At 35.8% G+C, this 17,057-nt stretch overlaps 1 protein-coding gene across 2 annotated transcripts in view; it reads right to left on the reverse strand.

The window, feature by feature from the left end:
* Nucleotides 1-13,200, reverse strand: part of LOC115066313 (lissencephaly-1 homolog) — a 174,429-nt gene extending 161,229 nt beyond the window's left edge. The window contains exon 1 of one of the 2 annotated variants that reach the window (XM_049451364.1): nt 13,042-13,200. The gene's annotated coding sequence lies outside the window, so the exon portion shown is untranslated. The remainder of the gene's footprint in view (nt 1-13,041) is intronic. The other variant, XM_049451365.1, reaches the window with a different exon arrangement.
* Between the last annotated feature and the right edge of the window lie 3,857 nt (nt 13,201-17,057).

The raw sequence follows: 17,057 nt of genomic DNA on the forward strand, positions 1-17,057 counted from the left end.
CCTCGTGCGCAGAAGGGCTTCTATCCATCTGCGTATCGTGGGGTTGACGTTCCTTCTCTCGAGTGCCTTGATCACGCTAGTGTGGGACGCATTATCAAAGGCACCCTCAATATCAAGGAAGGCGCAGATCGCAACCTCGCCATTGTCCAGCGAATCCCGCAGCTCAGACGTGACGTATGTTTGAAAATTACTCTACAACTTTGCCATCCTCTTCAAAGTAGTCCCCTTGGGCAGGTATACAGCGATTCCAGCGCGTTTTCCATGCTTCGTAACATTTCTGGAACGCTTCGACTGGGATGCCCGCGAGTACCCTCGTCACGGCCGTCTGAATGTCTGTAATCGACTCAAAATGGGTTCCTTTGACCACCGATTTTGTTTTAGGTAACAAAAAAAGTCACAGGGTGACATGTCGGACGAATAAGGCGGCTGTTGCAGCACGGCGATCCCTTTAGAGGTCAAATATTGGGACACGCTGAGGGCGGTGTGGCACGGCGCGTTGTCGTGATGAAGGATCCAGTTACGAGCGATGTCTGGGCGCAATCTTTCGAGTACTTGGTAATAGTAGACTTGATTCACAGTTTACCCCGGTGGAACGAATTCTTTGTGGGTCGTATTGCACTATCACCATCCACTCTTACAATTTTAGCGTACGTTTCTGAAGCTGTTTCGCCCAATCTGGCGCAAAATTTTACCGCGACGCGTTGCTCTTGATTTCGTTTTTCTATTTTCACGGCGAGCACTACAAACACACGTCTACTCAACTTGACGCAGCAGGCGAACTAAACAAGCTAAAGCGATGGTACATATATCAATGGAGAGGAGAGGGATGCCGGAGAAAAAGAGAAAGGGAATTTCAAGGTCACAGATTTACCACAAGCGCGGCAATAAAATTAGTCTCAATACTTAATTGTCAAACCTCGTATATTCACGAAATTTGGTATAGATTGTTTATTAAAATATTTAAAACAGCGTCAATCTTGTTTTCATTTCAATCTTTTACTTTAAAAGCTATTCGCCAACAAAGACGTTTCACGTTAAAACCAACGGCCGTATGCCCCGGCACAGCCCCAACCGGTTTTTTTTTGGTTTGAAATTTGGAAAAAAAAAAGTGATTTCTAATATAAGCCTGAAGTACAATCCCTTGAATTCTTATACCGGCAATAAGTTCTCGCCATTATTGGTAAATAATAATAATCATGTTATAAGCGTCATAACACGTCATAAGCTTATAGCTAAATCGATGACAAATACAACGCACTTAGCTTATTTCATACACGCCATACAAATATAGTGAGTCTATTTATTTGAGGTCAAGAATAAAAAAAACGAAAACATATAAAAATTAGGTGTTTAGTTACTGCCAACGATTTAACGATTTTTTTTTGCAAAAACTCAACCATTGTCAACTAAAAAAAAAAAAAAAAAAAGCAATCATTTGGTAAAAGCTCAAGTTCAGTATACAAGCTAAAACAGCTTTTGATAAGCCAATAAAATTATGTTGTCTAACATACAAAATAAGCTTAAAGGGATATACCAGTGTATCCCACGAAAAATTAGGCGGTTTTCGTGAATTTTTTTAAAATAAATCTCTTTGGAAATAATAAGATACATTTTCAGCTACATTTTAATTTTTTTTTAATACAAAAATATTGAAAAATAACGGGGTTAAGTACTGTCTTCGGAGGTACAAAAAAAGTTTCCCAACTGATGACATGATTCCGGCCGAATGAGTAGCTGAAACAAAAAAAAATTCAAAAAGATTATTTCCTATGCAATGACCTAAGATTTTTGAAAAATATCAAAAATTAACAAAATGACGTAGTTCTGAAAAAAATGTCGTTTTTTTAGGCAAAAAATTTTCGTTTTTTTGATGCCAAATTGACAATTTTCAACCAATCAAAAAGATCGTAGGTCATTATATAGTAAATACATTAAAAAATACTCAGTTTCAATTTGAAGTAGATCAGTCCATTTCTCGTGATAAGTGTGATGTCAGCAATTTTGAAAAATGTCGTTTCGAGAAAAGTCTAAAGTTTCAACTGCCTTCGAATACCTGTGAGCGGTCGCTCTTAAGAACGCTGTCATTCAAAAACTATTCAAGTTACGACCTTTCCGATTTCATTGAATATTTTTGAAAATATAAACTATCGAAAAAGCAAACAATTTTGAAAGTGTCACACTGGTATATCCCCTTAACGTAATGTTCAAATAAAATATGCCTAATAATAATTATTAATGAATAGATTATTTTAACACTATTCAATATATACCATACAGCAACAAGTAAGGAAGAGCTAATTCAAGTGCAACCGAACATTTTATAATACTTACTGTACTTGCAAGAATCAAAACTAGGGAAATACCCTAAAGTGTAAAACGTCAACCAGAGGATCGGAATCCAAGCAATTTTATATAACATGTACTATGTATTTTTGTCAATACTACATAAACATTAATATTCCACATACTAATAAAATAATTAATATATATGTATATAGTATATATTTATATCTTCTTCTTAATTGGCGTAGACACCGCTTACGCGATTATAGCCGAGTTAAATTTATTTATATATATAACTCTATATCTTTCTCGCTTAGTTTCAGATAGCACATCCAAATGTTAAGAAGCCTATAACGTGCTATAAAAGGTCAAAGTTGGGACTGCGGAAAACATATAATTAAATCTAACAATTATTCTCATGGAACACAATTCCTATACTAGCTGTAGCAATAGTCAAAAAATATGAATTACCAAACTCAGCTGACTAGTTGAATGTATGCCACCTAAAAAGAGGCGGTATTTTTATTTTAAATTTTATTCTGATCATGAATATTTGTTGTCAAATATCTCCCTTCCGCTTTTTTGTCCTTTATTCAATGCCTCATAAAAAGTGTTACAGTGATCGGATTTAGTTCAAATATGCGCCGTTTCGTTCGATTATCTGTTTCCATCTAGACGGCAACTTCTTAGTACCCTCCTCGTAGAAGTCCCCTCCTTATTTGCAAAGAACTCGTAGTCACTTTTCACAAGCCTCTTTTGAGTTCAACTTTACACCAACAAGCGCGTTTGCCATGAACAGGAACATGTGGTATTCACTAGGCGCTATGTCCGGGCTCTTTGGTGGATGCGATAAATCCGAGCTCCCGTAGCTTCCGACGAGTCACCACCGAAATGTGTGGTCTGGTGTTGCCCTGGTGTAACTCTACACCCTTCCTGTTTGCCAATTCTGGATGCTTCTGGTCGATCGCCTGCTTCAAGCGGTCCAGTTGTTCGCAGTAGATGGTAAAATTAAGCGTCTGGCCATATGCGGCAGCTCATAGTGGATGACTCCTTTCCAATCCCACCAAACACACACCAAAACCTTCCTGGTCGTCAATCCCGACTTGGCCACTGTTTTGGACGATTCACCGACCTTCGACCACGGCCGTTATTGCCGTATGTGATCCATTTTTCGTCGCCCGTCACATCCGCTTCAAAAATGGGTAGAGTTCGTTACGTTTCACCAGCATATTGCAGGCGTTGATTCGGTTTTTGCGGCACCCAAATATCAAGCTTTTTTGTGTATCCAGCCTTCTGCAGATGATTTAAAAAGGGTTTGGTAACTAACTCCCATCTTCTGGGCTATGTCACGAGATGCCACATGCCAGTCTAACTCGATGTTTTCCATGATTTGATCGGTATTCGTCGTCAAAGGTCTTCGGCCGGCTGGGTTATCTATGGTGTCATTTTCCCCCTCTCTGAATCGTCGAGTACCATCCCCTAAAACACCATTAATCTCACGGAGAGTTTCTCTATCGGATTTACCTTTAACGAAGGAAAACTTTAAAATAGCGCGAATTTCGGCGTTAGTGAACACCATGTTTACACGTCTATAACTGTTGAACGGAATATCCAAAGTAAACATGCATGTCGTCGTTTTGTAGGTTATGCCAAGATCTTTCATAGATGTACATATATTATTGCCAGATACGAGCTCTGTAGTGCTTTATACATAGCCGCGAATTTCGAAAGACAAAATGGCGGAAGGGAGATAAGTATTGGACAACCTAATATTTTTAATATAATTAACAAGTACAATAGACCTAATGACGAGGATATACAGCCATGGTCACGCAAATAGCACACTTAGTCATAAGAAGCAATAAGCGCTTATACAATTGACATAAATCTTTAAAAGAGTAAGAAGGACTTAAAATATGATTACTTGTTTATTATTTTATCCATTTAAGTAAAAAATAGCAAATAGAAATTCACGAATAATTAGTATTAACTAAAAAACTTGAAATTCTTCTAAAATGGCTTGGCCACCCAAATAGCACATTTTTTTTTTTTTAGAAAATGAAGATTTGTTTGCAAAAAAAATTATACGGAGTAAATTTTTATTACTAATTAAGGTTGTCTAATGGACCGTGGTAAACGCTGTAGTTCTGAAAAAAAGTCGCATTATGCACAATATGAAGAAATCCGGGAAAACTGTTACAGAAATTGCTGTTTTGTTGAATTTTTCCTGCAAAATGGTTTATAATGGTCTTAAACTCATAAAAGCTAAAGAGATCTATTTGATCAAAAAAACTACAACCACCGCGAAAGACAACAATTAATGAAGATAGAGCCATAGTCTAGAAAAGTAAGGCCGACCCTTTTAAGTCTTCATGACAAATAGTACAGGAAATCAATGAAGAATATAGATTAAATATATCTCGGAAGACTGTTGGAAGACGTTTAAATGAGGCACAGCTTTTTGGCTGTCCGAGACGAAAAAAATCACCTCTATCAAAGCGGCACGTCCAAAATCAACTACGTTTCGCGAAAATACATAGGGATAAATACCTTATTTGAATACGAAAATTAATAGAGTGGTCCTGATAGGGAAAGTAATGTTCATCGTACTAAAGGTCAATCGTTGTATCTAAAAAAGATAAAATACGCAAATATGATGATATGGGGTACCATTTCCTGGTATGATGTGGGCCCAATTTTTCCCATTTAGGAGATAATGAATACAGCTATGGACACATAAATGGCACAACGTTTCATTTCATATAAATGCTAAAGTTGTTTAAATGTAAAAATCTGCATTCAATTTGGTGCTGCTGAACTAGAGTTGAACTGTACTGCCCAAATATTCCGTTATGTTTTGCTTTTTGTTTACCGTTATCAATTATGCGTAGTCAATGCTGATTTTGAGTAGACACATAAATAGCACAGAATGCTTCGCAGAAGTAGTACTCGTGCAGATTTTAATTTAAGAACATGATTTTTTGTGTTGTTGAAATATAAATAACTGTAATTAAAAGTATTTCAGTGAAAGATATAATCTAAAGTGGGAACCAAAAATATACTACAATAGAAGAAAGGGGAATAATTTGGAATAAGTATAAAAAGGGCAAAAAGTGCCCGAAATTACTAAACTAATGGAAATTTCTCGTAAAAAAGTATACAACGCAATCGAATCGTGTATGGGGAATTCCTAAGTATTGGTCAAAGGCAGGATTCGGAAGCCAAGACCGCGTAAAACGGATGTGCGTACAGACGCAGACGCTGCTATACTTAGAATCGTCAAAAAAAGGTCCATTTAAGGGGGGAGCCTGATTTAGAAGCTTCAAAAAATCGATTTTTTCTTAAATCTGAATATGTCCCCAAAGTTTTAGATGAGAATTTGAAATATTTTCGAAGCGAGAAGGAAAATAGTGACCAAGCGCCTAGCAGATATATGAGCGATTGGACAGAAAGCGAAAACTTTGACGCGCGATTTCTCGGTTTTTCATTTTTACGATTTTTCTTAATTGGAGAAGAAAAAAACTAAGCGTCGTATGGAATTGGGGCAAAGTTTATTATCTTTGGTATTAAATTATCTTCTACTTAATTAAACTAAAACACTAAGAAAAGTCAAGTTTGAACATATTTTTAAACAACATAAAGTAAAATTTTTTTGGTCAAAACCCACTTTTTCAATTTTTAAAAAATTTCTAAAATTTTACACTTTTTTTTGGAATTTTTTTAGTTTAACTAGAAGATAAATTATTAAAAAATATGAATCTCTTTGAATTTATTTTCCGATAGAAATTGCGACCTGCATCCTGCCCCTCGTCCGACAAATGCACATGCGAAATGCATCGGGCAATTGCTTCCCAAAGGCGAAATATCAAAGATTTCGTATCCAAAAAAATTTGTGAATGATGTTTAAATATATAACTATAAACCCAAGAAGTTTTGCTTTAATCGCTTATTTCTTTCCTTCCCAAAATTTTTTGAAGCCTCTAAACCAAGCTCCCACTCCTTTCAAAAAAGATATTTCAAAACGACTGATCTTCAGCAAAACTCGTCAAGAAAGCCAAAGCTTAAATTTTTGGAAAAATGTATCGTGAAGTGACGAAACAAAGGTTAACAGGATAGGACCAGAAGGCAGAATATTTGTATATCGTCCTAAATGCCAAGAATATAATCCTAGGTACACTCAGAAGACGATACAGCATGGTGGCGGAAATATTATGGTTTGGCTGGCATTTTCTTGCCATGATGTAGGTCCGCTCGTTAGAATCAATGGAAAAATGGACAAGTTTTAGTACTTGCACATTTTTAAAAACCATTTGGAACCATATGCTTTTAAGTATATGCCAATTAAATGGAAATTTATGCAAGACAGCGATCCCAAACACGCTTCGACGCTAGTTAAAAATTGGTTTCCTGCAGAGGATAGATATTTTTGATTTGGGCAAAGCAATGACATAAATCCAATTGAAAACCTTTGGAATAAAGTCAAGACTGAAATTGCAAAGGTTTATTATAAAAATACGGACGATCTCTGATCTGCCGTTAAAAAAAAACTTGATATGCTATACCTTAAGTGTCATAATCTCGTAGAAAGTATGGGTCATAGGTGTGAAGCAGTCATTAAAAATAAAAGTTACAACACAAAATATTAACAATAAAATGTATGGAACAAAATTTATAAAAATGCAATATGAACTAAATTGTCCACTTTTTTTAGGTTGTGCTATTTATGCGTCCAGCTCATTATACCAAAGTTTTCGCATTTTGATGATTATTTTTTTTAACAATGAATTGCAACTTCATTTTGCACTGTTATTGAAGACAAAGAATGAACCTTTAAAAAAAAACACAAGTACTTGTTATTTATTAAAAACATGATACTGTAACACAAGAAAGAAGATATAAAAAAATGTGCCATTCATGTGTCCTTAGCGTATTAGGGAACGAAATGGAACTACTTTCTTTCAATTACATGCCCCTTCGCTGGACTTTTATGCAGGGCACAGCGAAAATCACAAAGGATTGACTTAAGAAAGAAAAAATAAATGCTTTGGATTAGCCCTGACATTAATCAATTAAAAAAACTATGAAACGACATTAACCTTAAAATTGCTGCTAAAATTCTTACAAATTTTGAGGATTTATGCGAAGATATTAGGAAGCTTGGTACTCCGTCGCAAAGAAGACATGCGAGAAACTTGGTATGCAGATCTAGGCTATAATTGAAAATCTATAATGTAGAACCAAGTATTAGAGACGTAAGCATATTATGGCACCAAATCGCTGATTAAATTTCACTAATTTCACATGATTTTTGCAGGTTTGGTAAAAAAAAATTCAAGTTCAGTTAAGGGGTTACATACGTCCAGCAGCACCAAAAATGCGCTAAAAGAAAAACTGTTTTAAGAAGGGATAACAATAGAAATTAATATAAAAAAATTTTATACAATGTTTATTGGTACTTAAAGTTCAAAAAAAAAAAATATTTTTTAATTTTTTCTTTACAAAAATTAGTACACAAAGTACAATAAAAAAAAAGTTGCTCCACGGTCTGCATAATAACTCACACAGTTTTTAACATTTTTTGATGCGTTTTTTTTTTAAATATTCGAAAATGTTTTCTCTATAGTCTGTCGAGCCGAATTTTTTAATTCCGAAAAATTTACGGAATTTAGAAAAAAAAATGCGTTTTACGTCATAAATGTCACACTTTAATTATGTTTATAAAATTTTTTAATAAAAATATCCAAAATCCGGCTCGACAGACTATAGAGAAAAATTTTCGAATATTTAAAAAAAACCGCATCAAAGAATGTTAAAAATTGTATGAGTTATCATGCAGACCGTGCCATGAAAAGTAGTTTCGAGAAAAACGCATTTAAACTTTCACCTGTGTGTATAAAACCCTCGTCGAGCGGTCTGATTTTCTACCATAACTTTGTATCTATGGGGAATTTTTACAATCGACTTTCACAGAAATACGCCTAAAACTATAAAGAATAATAAACTATAAAAAAAAATAGATTTTTAAAAATTCTGGAGGTATGTAACCCCTTAATACTCTTTTGTTGGCAACTTATAATGGTACTTTGCTAAAGTGGACGAAGTTAGCTAGCGGGATATTTCATTAACTCATTTGAATCGTAAAAGTTGTGAATTTTAACAGAATTTTCGTGAGTAAAAAAATGCCTGGCAAATTTTATCAATTAAAGAACGCAAGCTTATCATATATACATAGATCCTTTGTGGAAAACAAAATCAATATCGCAACCAATTCAGCCAAAAAAAGTTAATCCCGAAACTGTGTGAAAACCTATTATTAAGGCTGGTTTTAATCCTCGCACGCCTGACTGAAAGCCACTTGTAAACGTTATAAGCCATAGGAAGCACATTGCTTTCGCTCAGAAGTACCAGAATGCATCTCCTGCGTTTTGACGGAAGGTTATATTTTCTGATGAATCTAAATGCAACATTTTTGACGGCTGAGTTAAAGTATAGAGGAAACCGGGAAAAGCATACAACCCCAAAAATACAATTAAAACAGTAAAGCACAAAGGTGGAGGAGTGATGGTATGGGGTTGTATGGCTGCTGATGGTGTTGGCAAACTCGAAATAATAGAAGATTTATGGACCACCGTGCTTATATAAACCCTTTGAAGCGAAATCTGAAACCAAGCGTAGAAAAATTGAACTCGTCTGAATCATTTTATTTCCAGCAGGACAACGAACCCAAGCACGTGGCTCATAAACAAGGATGTGCTTGGCGTACAATGTCCCGAATTTACTAGAGACACCACTGTAGAGTCCTGTTCTTAATCCAAATGAGCATATTTGGAACCTGCTCGAAGGATGGATCAGGACTCATCATATACAGTGGGGAGAAAAAGTGATTCCACCATAAACATTTTCATGTTTGAGCGCGCATAAAAAATAAACGAATGAAGTAAATTAAAAAAACCTTTTTCTCGAATATCTAGTTTATTTGTAACAATTAGGCGTAAATAGCAAAATAGTAACAGAGACAATGGCATAGTTATAATTCAAAAACAAAAAAAAAACGGAGTGTACCCAGTTTTGCACCATCCGTTATTCGCAAATATCTTTGCTGTTCTTACTTTCTTTCAATTGACCTGCAAATTTACCGTTATATGTATTTTTGTATTCATTATTCGTTGTCATAATTCAGAGAATCACTCTTTTCCACAAGTTTGTAGTCAATTTATTGAATTTGGAAATTAGTCTCTAACTTGTTTTTGAAAAATGAAGAAGCTGTCTCCAGATAAAGAAAATAGTATTGTTTCCCTGACTAAGAGTGGCTGTTCGACACGCACTATTGCTGAGAAACTGCAAGGAAGTCAATCAGTGGTAGTCAAGGTGCAAAAAAGACAAAATGTTTGTGTTGAAAACATGTTGAATGGTCGCCGCCGCCTCTGGCGCTCGACTTATGATGTCCAAAATAATGAAAAATATGTAAGCTTTTAACGCCAGCAGAGGCTTTCAAGGAAATAAATAAAGGAGTGAGTCAATGGACAGCTAGAAGAGCGCTGGGTAGGATTGGTTACGTCGCAGCTGTGAAAAAAAAAACAAACCAGCTTTAGAAAAATGTTAAGGCACGACTAAAATTCGCAAAGGCACACAGAAACTGGACAGTTGAAGACTGGAAACGTGTTATCTGGTCGGACAAATCCAAGTTTAACCGTTTTCAATCGGATGGAATACAGTACTGTTAGCGTAGACCCGGTAACAAGCTTCAAAGGCATCACTTGAAGCAAACAGTAAAACATGGAGACAACATAATGGCTTGTGGTGCTTCACGTTTTGGAACGTGGGACCGTTGCACAAAATTGACGGGATTATGCGTAAGGAAGATTATTTAAGTATTTTGCAAACGCAGCTTCCCAATTTTTTTGACCAGTGTCACTTTGCAACAAGATGGGGATCCCAAGCACACTGCGAAAATTGTAAAAGAATGGCTGGGAAACCAAAATTTTAAGGTGATGGAGTTTACAGCGCAAAGCCCCGCCCTCAATCCAATTGAAAACCTATGGTCAATTGTGAAGCCCCATCCAACCTAAACGATCTTTGGGGGCGTGTTGGACTAGAGTGGAATAATATTCCGGAAGGAATTGTTGAAAATCTAGTTGCGAGCATGCCAGAACGTATAAAAAATGTCATAGAAAATAAGGGTCTATGGACAAAATATTAATAATGCATTTTTTTTTTCTCATCCGTTTTTTTGTTTTTGAATTACAGTGGTCGTCAGCTTATTTGATGCTAAATGTTATAGAAATGTTTTTTTTTTTTAGAATTTTGTTTTAAACATTTTGGTTAATGTTTTGTATGATAGCCTTTTTGCTCCAGCACAGCTTTCAAACGATTTGGCATTGAGTCAAGCAATTTTTGTGTTATTTCTGGTGTTATTTTGTTCCATTCTTCAAGCAAGGCGCGTTTCAAGGTTTCTCTACTAATAATCTGGTGATTTCTTATATTATTTTCTAATAACGCCCATAAATTTTCTTTCACATTTAAATCTGGAGACTGTGAAGATGGTTCCATCACATGAGGGCAGTTCCAAATGAGCCACGTCTGAACAACATTTGATTTATGTTTGGGTCGTTTCGAAAGTTCCTTCTAAGACCAAGTTTTGAAGCACTTTCAACCAAAGCTTCTTTGATAATGTTTAAATACATGGTTTTATCCATGTTTCCTTCAATAAAAACCAGGTTTCCAACACCTAATACGGCCATACAAGCCCAAACTATAACGCTTCCTCCCCCGTGTTTAACAGTCACATAAGGTTCTCAGATTTGAGCTGAGTATTTGGCTTCCGCCGTACATAGGACTTTCCATCTGATCCAAAGATATTAAATTTCGACTCGTCTGTGTATATCACAGTATACCGGAAATCCAATACTTTGGAAATGTGTGTCTTTGCAAACGCCAATCGGGAGCTTTTGTTTTTCTGACTAATAAATGGCTTCTTGAGTGGTACTCGGCCATGAAAGTCATGCGAACGTAAAGTACGCCGAATTCTTGATGCACTGCAGGCCTTGCCAATACCTTTAGCCACTTCATCCGCTTTGTGCGGATAATCTTGGGTTTTCCTTAATTTTTCTTACTATCCAACGCACGTCTCTTGCAGAAAAAAATTTGTTAGGAGTTCTACCCTTATTTTTTATTCTATTTTCCTTTCAATAACGCTCTATTATATGCTGGACAGTAGAGGCGGTAAATTTAACATTTCGCTGTTTTTCCAGCTTTGAAATGATGTATAACCAACTCCCGGATTTCTATTGTTGTCATACGACCCATATTCAAAAACTAGATAATGTTTTGTTTAAAAACTGAAAACGACAATAAATATACAACACGTAATACCGAAATTCCAACAAGAAGTGAAATTAAAAATAAGTTCATATTTATTTGCAAATATAACGGTATTACTAGAGTTAAAACTTGTTTGCATCAAATAAGCTGACAGATTCAAAATGACTTTTCTTTTTGTTTTCGCTATTTCTTTGCAGTGAAAAGACAATATAAAAACAAAATAAAAGCATTTAGTTGTTGGATATGTGTGATGTAATAAAATGTATTAGTTTTATTTTGATATTCAATGCATTTGCTCAGTTACATTGATTTAAAGTTTTTAGATTGACCACTGTACAACTATGCCATTGCCTCTGTTACTAATTTGCTATTTACGCCTAACTGATACAAATAAACTAGATATTCAGGAAAAAAAAGTTTTTGTCATTTACTTCATTCGTTTATTTTTTATGCGCCCTCAAACATGAAAATGTTGATGGTGGAATCACTTTTGCTCCCCACTGTAAGTTCAAAAGCTCGACTAAAAGAAATACTTCAAGAGGAATGGATATAAAAAGATGTACGATATACACAAAAGGTTGCGGAATCGATGACAGACCGCCTTAAGCCGTCATTAAAAACAAGGGCTATCCCAGAAAATATTAAAATCATACACATTTACATATGTAGATTATGCGTAAAAATCATTTTTGGAGTTTGCGAATATCTCGAAAACTATAAATATTCTGCATATGGCCACATAAATTATTTAATCTGGAAAACATCTATTCGCCTATACCAAGGGTTCAAGGATTCCAGAAAGTTTTCCCAAAAAAGTATAGCAAGTTGAATACCGTATTTTCATTTAAATTGGTTATATAAATAAAAAATTTGAAAATAAGAAAAAACAATTTTTATCACATAACTATCAAAGATGTCATTATTTCAATAAAACAAGTGGTAGTGCATTAAAAATCTTCGGATCTTCGGAAGTTTATAATAAACGTAGTCGTTATAGTCCCACCATCCACTTTTGTATAGTTTAGAAAGCTACATACGTATTTTGGTTCATTGTTCACTGAACAAATAACAAAAATTCAGTATCACACTTATATTTTAGGCCGAATATATTCCAAAAATGAACAATCATTAATTTTGGGCGACAAATGATATTGTTAGAAAAATCGATAGTACCAATTAATGAAGATGCGTCATCACCTATGTATACATAGTCTTGTGTATATCTTGCTTAAAAAATTTCTTTAGAACACCTAGGATTCAGAAAATGGTTATCAAATGGGTCTTATTTTTTGGGTAGGATACAAATGGTACATTTAGAATATATGCAGATTCCGAAAAAATAACAAGTGTATCAAAATAAGACGACGTAAACCCACTAGCCGTGTAGCTAATCGATTAATTTTTACACAGCACTGTTTTTCGAACGATTTTACTTACTTTCAGAATTTTTTTCTAACTCCGAACACAAGTAAAATTAGATAAACAAACTTGTTCAAAATATATTAAGACGCCCAATAGACAGAAAATAGATTTTTAGTAACTGACAGTTACATATACACTTATGTGGATATTTAATCTCACGATGTAGCCATACTTTAGAAATACTTAAAACACACAAAGGTGAGTACTATAATCAATTCCACATTAATGACGGCGGTAAATTACAAAAGATCTCAACGTCTTGTATAGAGTCTTTATCTACTAAGCTAATAGCGGGATTCTGTAACCAGTCTCTAGTCTCTATTTGAGTCATTTTGAGGTAAAATCTCAATTTGTGACTAGTTACTATTCACTAAACCGTCTCTAGCGTTAGTCTCAAAATATTGCCTCAAATTTGAGACCTGGTAGTTAGCAGGTCACAAAACTAAAAAGAACTCTTGTCTGCCATTTTGAATATACTGAATAGAGATCATGATAGATATTAATCGATTGTCGTTTCTTTATATTTTATAAGCAACTCAAACACGAAAAGATGAAAAATAAATCAATTTTACATAAATTTTGTAAATATTATGAAACAAAGTCAACATATATTTTTATTTTTATTGATAATTATGTTTTTTGACTATGTTATAGAAAATTGAGTATTTGTTATCGACATATTTATTATCATTCAAGTGTAAAAACATCTCTGAATAATGAAATATAATAGATTTTGTGACTGTCAATTACAGAATAGCAAAATCGTCTCAAGTCTCAAAAATCCTCTCTAACTTAATATCTCAAATTTAGAGACTTGAGACTGTCTCACATTACAGAATCGCACGGTAAATCAAGCCGGTATAGCCATCTCAGAGGTTAGTTAAAAAAACTATCATACAAAAATTTTAAAATATGATTTTTTGGTACCAAAATAAATAAACTTTTTAAAAAACGGTAGGCTAATGGTCCAGGGGAAACTTTAGTATATCATCCCACGATTTCAGTGGTGGATAGAGGAAGATGAAGAGCTTATAAATGTATGTATATAAATATAGTCGCCGCAAGCTTATAGTTTTCGAAATATTTGAAGTTAAAGTTGAAAAATTCAATTCATTTGAAATAATTTTAATTAATTTTACACTTATGTATATAATATATTGCACTTTTATACCCACTTTTGTATTTATTTTACATTATATAGCTTATATATAAAGTACTAATTTTGAATACATTTTTTCAATAAAATGCGAAAATGGAAGAAACATGAAATCAACAATTTTTTCTTAAAGGAAATTCAAAGTAACCATTAAATTCCTCCCACAATTAGTTAAAATCATTAGAATGGAATATAGTTCATATTAAAATTTTGTATAAAACCTACCAATCTTCATGTTAGATAGATAGATTTATGAGGTAATGTACCGCAACCTAGGATATATTGTGCCCTCTCCTATATCAGCAGTCTGTCTCTCTTCCCAGAGCCCCAGCAGCCTGTATAGTTCCAGGAGTTTGCCAGGCGCTACTGATGTGATGTGATCCCTGCTGATGTACATGGAATCCAAGGCCTTAAGCCTTTTTCCACAGATTGCTGGACAATCCAGGTGTGCTGGGGTTTCTTGCTCCAGGTCGCAGAACCGGCAGTTAGCAGTGCCCTGTGAAGATCGCGACCGTCCTGGGAGAGGTGAATTAGTTTCTTGAACCTGGAGAGGTTCACCCCCCTAGAAGCAGCTTGGCGTGGTGCATACTTGCTTCCTGCTGCCAATGCCATTCTCTCTCCACTCTCTCCTCCGTGCAGAGCAGCTCCTTAAGAGTGTGGGGTCCTACCCGCCATGTATGGTTCTAATAATACCCAACGATTACCCTCCTCCCGCCCAACCGACGCAAGGGGCGCAATCCTCGAACGAGCGGAATTAGCCGAGTCATAAAAGGCAAGAGAGTTTTAAGCGTTGCGATCTTAAGCTGCTCAGCTACAGAAACAAAAATTTCAACAGCCAAAATTAAGGATTAAATTAAAGTTTATAATTTTTAAATATGACTTGTTGCGAGTAGATAAAATAATTTTTTAATAGTAAAAAGTGAGTCTGTTAGATCAAATGTGCTAGAATGAGAATTGAAATCATGACATATACGGCGGAATGGTTCGTTTAACTCAAAATTTGTTCTAGAAAATTTTAAAAGTAAGGGTCTAAACTGCCTGGTAGACCGACCGGGAACGTTTAATATCAGATAAGAGAGATGGGCTACAGACTGACCCATTCATGAGTTTTACAAGAAATATTATACCAAGCATCTTCCTACGACTAGCGAGTGTCGGGAGATTTATAAGTTTTAAGCGGTTAGTGCAAGGGGGAAGATTTAAACTGGAATCCCAATGCAAATGATTTAAGGCAAAAAGTAAAAATTGTTTTTGAACGGACTCTAACTTATGTATCTGAATGGACTTGGTAACTATGGTTCCAAACCATAGAAGCATTATCTAATATAGGCCTCACCAGAGATGTAAAAAGAATTTTTGTGGTAAACGGATCGCTAAATTCTTTAGACCAACTGTTTATTGGAGTTAGTTTCCCTATTTATTTTGCGGGGGATACTTACTTTATCTTCAGTCAGATATCCCTTTGTGGATTACGTTAAAAAAAAGATGTCACAATTTTAGTGGATGTATAGATATATATTTCCCTTTGCGGGCGAAACTTCAATATTTTTAATAAAATGAATTTCAAGATATTTTAGATATATACAATTCTTGGTATTTGCACTACACTGTTCACTGTGCACTATTGATGCTCCTGATGTTCCAGCTTCCTGCGCACACACACACACGACCGGATGAGAAATCCAAATTTGGACCAGAACTGCTAAACGATTATAAGGTGTCGGATCAACGTGAACGAGTTGGCGATCGAAAAAAAGCGAAGTGGTTTGAATACCGGCGTAAAACGAATTGTGATACACCCCCATCTAACCAATCCTTTTTGATCGGCTGAGTGGTGAAAAAACGATTATGGTGTGTGTGTAGTGTGGTTGGTTTGTTGCGTGGTATGATGATGCAGGTTGTGTGCTGAATGTTGTGTTGTATGCTGAATGTTGTGTTGTGTGATGAATGTGAGTGTGGTGATGAATGTGGTGTGGAGGGGCGAGATGCCATGAAGTCGCATAAACATCCCGGCCCTCCTAGGCGAATTAATTGCCTAGAAGTCGCTGCAGTTTCTGTAGGGTGCTCACTACAGCGCTGAAACCCGTCGCCTTTCGCTGGTTACAATGATGATGATGTGGTGGTGTCTGCGAACGTGCACCACGGGATTGTGTAGAGCGATGGGCTCGTCGGCGTTGAACGTGACTCCCATGCTGATGGTGCCGCTGTTGACCATGCCGGTGACCGATGGGCGTTGACTGAACCGAGCGTCGAGGAAAGCGGTGGAATAATGTGTGATGCGGTCGGTGGCAGTACTGACACGACCCGTCGGACATGCACTCCAACGTAGCGTGCGTGTCTGCCAAGAATGTCATGCAGTGGCCGTGGGCTCTGTTGGCGCTGAGCTGGCGTCATCGTCTTGAAAATGGTACACCTCTTCAGGACATGGGGTCGATGGCATAGGCAACATCGCGGCGGCACATACTCCTCGAACTGCTCCTCGACCGCTTCCCTCACTGGTTGACCGGGTGATTGGCTGGGCGGGCTTGTGTCTTGTTGCCTCCTTGGTGCGGCGATGGGTGCAGCGGATGCTGCATTTGCATTACTTGCGGACCTCACCGAATGGGGGTTATTGCGGGTTTCATCTACGTCCATTTCTAGTGGAATAGGAATATGTATATTAACTTGGTTATGCTAGTAGTATGAAATATGCGACTCATTATATATGTATATGTGTATACTATATATATATAGATGTATGTATTTATGTATATGTGTGTACTATATATATAGATGTATGTATTTATGTATTGTATATTACTTATATATGGATTTTATTGTTTATTATTAACCGCGTTCATTATGCTTTTGATTTATACGTACGGATTGTATAACG

Source organism: Bactrocera dorsalis, chromosome 3 (genome assembly GCF_023373825.1).
Source record: "Bactrocera dorsalis isolate Fly_Bdor chromosome 3, ASM2337382v1, whole genome shotgun sequence".
NCBI lineage: Eukaryota > Metazoa > Arthropoda > Insecta > Diptera > Tephritidae > Bactrocera > Bactrocera dorsalis.